The sequence below is a fragment of the Lytechinus variegatus genome, chromosome 1 (assembly GCF_018143015.1).
Source record: "Lytechinus variegatus isolate NC3 chromosome 1, Lvar_3.0, whole genome shotgun sequence".
Lineage (NCBI taxonomy): Eukaryota > Metazoa > Echinodermata > Echinoidea > Temnopleuroida > Toxopneustidae > Lytechinus > Lytechinus variegatus.
The window spans coordinates 88,671,664-88,676,200 of record NC_054740.1 but is presented as its reverse complement, the minus strand read 5'-3'; positions in this window follow the sequence as shown (position 1 = coordinate 88,676,200).

Here is a 4,537-nt window from a genome sequence, read left to right as displayed (position 1 = left end):
ATGTACAGCATCATACCAGGAAGTTCGAACGATATGAGAGTCTGTAATTGTGACGTCATTAAGTCAGCTCAAGTTCGTACGGTCGTTTATCATCATCACAAATTATTGAATATGGGGAATCCCCCTGCATTAGTTGCTAAGATGTTGCATGTATTTCCTTTCTAAAGTGAGAAAGAGAACATGATATTGGGTTCTGTCTTAGGTTTATTTAACTCTATGGTTTTGTCTCAAACACAAACGCACTTACTCATACAATCGTGAGCCCTTGCGCACACCCACCCACACATACATACACACACACACCCTCCGTCACACACATTCAGCACTCGTACCCGCCCACCCCTCTTCTTCTTTTTCTACTTCTTCTTTTTTATTCTTTTTCTTCTTATTCTTTTTCTTCTTCTCATCTTTTCCCTTTTTTCTTCTTCTCCTCCTCCTCCTCCTTCTTCTTCTTCTCCTCCTTATTCTTCTTCATCATCATCATCTTTTTCTTCTTCTCACTCTTCTTCCCACATACAGTGAAATTGAGGGATTTCTTATACACTTTTTGTTAATAGCTTTTAAATTACAGTTGAAAAAATTGTAGGCCTTTACTATTTCAACATTTCCGTGAGGCGATTGCCCCACCCCCCCGTGTACGACAATGTGTCCTGTCCAAAAGGATGATAATAATAATGGGCATTTATGCAACGCTTTTATATCAATCTATGACTTCTCAAACTCAAAGCGCTTCACAATCATTAATACCCGGTCACTGGATTCACGACTTCTCTAGCAATCTGTTAGGCGCACACTTTCTAAACCATCCATAATGACGGTCGTTACGTACCGGTACCCACCTGGATGAGAATGACAAAATGTGGACTGACGCCGGCCATGGTTGGATTCGAACACACAACCCTCTGATTACAAGGCGAGAGTCAGAACCGCTACACCACGGCACTTCCACATTTAAAGGAAGGATTACACGGGGTGGAAAATATCGCGTAGATAATACAAACAATATTATGCTCGAGATTCGAGTTTTCAGATTTTTTATTTACTCTTTAGGTGGATCAGTACTGAGGTGGGTAGGCATCCTTTATATATGATTACAAAAAGGCGTTGAGTTAATTATCAGCTCGCGTTACGGGCTTGCATTGTTTGATTAGTGCGTTCTTTATCCTCTCTGTATCGTTTTCAGGTTATATTTATTTTTTTAAACTTGCGTCTTGATTGGCATTGAAAAGTTAGATAAGTATTCTGTTCAAGACAAAAAAATATTTACAATGTCCAATCCGATAAATAAAAAAAAATGAAAACATTAAATAAAGAATTAAGTAATATAAAAAAGAAATACGGAAACAAAATTGTAAAAAATACATGTAATCACATATATATAAGAATGAAAATAAATATTCTTACCTTTTTAATGGGTTACTGCAAAGATTCTTAAAATGAATGTTCATTTTCAGGTCATTATGAAAATTTCTGCTCGCGTTTCACGCCCGCAATAATTTAGATAGATTCGAATTCATGATTACAAATATTTAAAGTGTTTAATTTTCAGGATTAAATTTCATGGAATATTAAAAAAAATCTGCTCATGCATAGCGCTAACATTATTTACTTTTTAAAGGGCAAATCGTGATTTGTGAGAATAAAGCCTAGACTAATTTGGTACCCCCTACACCATATGCCATGTATTCAGAGTTTAACAGAGTTAAACAATATAATTTCAAATTGCTGCATCGGAATTTGGCTTACAAAGAGAATTTAGTTCGAAGGAATATCACATCAGACATGACTTGTAACCATTGTAAACAAATTGAAACTTTAGATCATGTTTTGTTGTATTGTCCACATGTGAATTTATTTTGGCAAAAACTACGGTATTTCATTAAGATCCAGTTTAATGTGAATACTCAGATTATTGAGAAAACATTATTGATTGGCCAGGATGTTGAAAATGAAAACATGGCTTTTCTTAATGTAATTTTGGTTTTCCCACAATATACGATTTATAGAGTCTATATGTTGGCTCAGTTCACTTTAAAAAAAAATCAGTTATTTTTCTATGTTGTCAGATTTCAAGAGAGAATTAGTCATTAATTTAAGATTTCTTGAAAAGAGTAATAAGATTAAACTAACAGAAAAACAGTACAACGAAATCAAAAGCCTGTGAAATGTGAAACTAATTGTATATATTGTTTGTGTTTTGTTTATTGATTTCAATGTTAACGAGTAACAAGATCAAAATATCAGAAAAATAGTATAATTAAATCAAAAGGTCGTGAAATATGAAAGTAATTGTATATATTGTATGTGTTTGATTATTGATTTTAATGTAATGAATACCTCTGATGAGGACCAAAAAAAATGATTGACAGTGATTGTTGAAATCCCCTTGTATGTATTGCACCTGTACAAGATCGACCCTCATGGAACTCAAACTGTTGTTCTCTGAGTTGTGGGTCCACTACCTTGTAGATTATTCCCAGTACACCACTTGTCGTGTTACAGCTAGAAGCGTCCCCCCCCCCCCGTCCAATTTGCACAGTTTGTTAGATCATCTTTTTCATGCTAGCCTTACTATCAGTCCTGTTTGCCATTCTTTTGGTATTTTTTCGTGTTGCCATATAGGTTGTACGGGCGGCATTGCTCTGCAATTGCAGTCTCATCCTAATATTTAAGCATTTCTGGGTGAATTCCATCTAGTCCAGGTGCCTTGTTCAGGGCACGTTTTGTCTCTTCTATAGTTATCTCATCAGTGTTGATATCTAGATTTTCTGTCTCTGTTGTATTTACATCGATTTCCTCTTCTGGAGATGGGTGAGAATTTCTTTAAAGTGTTCCACCCATCTTTGTTTTACATCTTCTGGCGTTTTTATTGGTTCAACATCTTTTCCCTTGACTGGAAGGTTAGATTTTCTCTTAAGCCTTCCAGACATTTCTTTCACAATCTTATAGAAAGGTCTTGTGTCATATGTGGAAGCTGCATTTTTGGTTTCTTGGGCTTTGTCTTTATACCATGTGGCCTTGTCTCTCCTGCATGCGTTTCTTCTTAACTGTTTTATCCAGTTTCTTGAATTTTTCTTCATCTTCTGCTTTCCTAGAAGACAAATACCTTATTCTCTATTATTTCCTTTGCTCGATGGACTTCCAGGTATCATCAGAAACCTACTATTTTTTACGGGACCGTCTTTGAAGTCCCACTTTTGATTTGGTGGCATCCTTAACTACCTCTTGAAAATGATTCCATGCCCGTCTAAATGCTCTCCTAGGTCATCTCTTAGTAACGCAAATATATTCTGTAGTTCGGAGTTTGAATTTTTGTTTGCAATGTTTGTCTTTAAATTTCCCAACATCACATTGTTTAAATCTTGTAACTTTCTTCTCCTGCATGTATCTCGAACCTTATTTTGAACAGTCCCTTTAGTAGATAGTGGTCACTGTTTATGTCCACCCCTCTCAAAGCCCTGGTATCATGAGGCGTTGATTTCCAGCGCTGGCTGATACAGATAAAGTCAATTTGTTGTACGCCCATCTGGAGAACGCCAATTCCTTATGTGGATGTCTTTGTGCTTAAAAAATAATGTGTTTCCAATGCACAAGCTATTTTCTGCACATAATGAGAGAAGTCTTTCTCCATTATCTGTGGTACAGTCTCCCGTTGCATGTGGACCTATTACATTCTCCCATCCTCTCCTTGGCTGTCCAATCTTTGCATTAAAGTCTCAAATTTACTAATACAGTGTCATGTTTAGGAACATTTTGTAGAACGTTGTCGAACATCTGATAAAATTCACCCTTGTCTATGTCTGGTTTAACATTTGTTGGAGCATATAAACTTGGATGATAGTACATTTGGCATGTGAAGATTGCAGACGGGCAATAATTATCCTGTCAGATATAGTTTCCCGTGTATAAGCGCTTTACTTGCCCTTTGTTAAAGAATAAGTCCAACTACACGCTCATGCTTTCCATAACCTGAGTGTACTACAAGATGCTTCTTTGCTATCATTTCTCCTTTCTCTTTCCACCTCATTAATTCAGATATTCCTAGTATATCTAAGTTGTAGTTGTCCATTTCACTTATAGCTTGTTCCAGTTTCCCTGATTCTCTTAATGTTCTAACATTCCAAGTCCCTATTAACGTTACATTTTTGGCCGATGAGGATCCGACCCTTCATCATGTTCATGCAGTCAGGTCCCAGAATGATAGTCGTTCCTGTGGGTTCCTTTCGGCTTTTTCCATCATCTTTGCGTCGGAACGCTGCTTTGGTGCCGGTTCAATTCAGTAGTTTCCCTTGCGGTTTCTGTAGCAATTTTTTTCGAGAGCAGGTTGCTTGCCCACTGCCTAACCTCCTAAATTTATTGGTATAGGGGGTCATTGCCTCTTTTGGGTACACTCTGATCTGTTCGTTACCATTACCACAGGAAGGTAGACCAGGCCGATGGGGTACCCCATCACGTCTCTACGCTGACAAAGCAAAGGCATAGAGGTAAGCTACCAGGGTTGGTCTCCTCCTTGGTTGTCCACGTTACGCAAATGGTA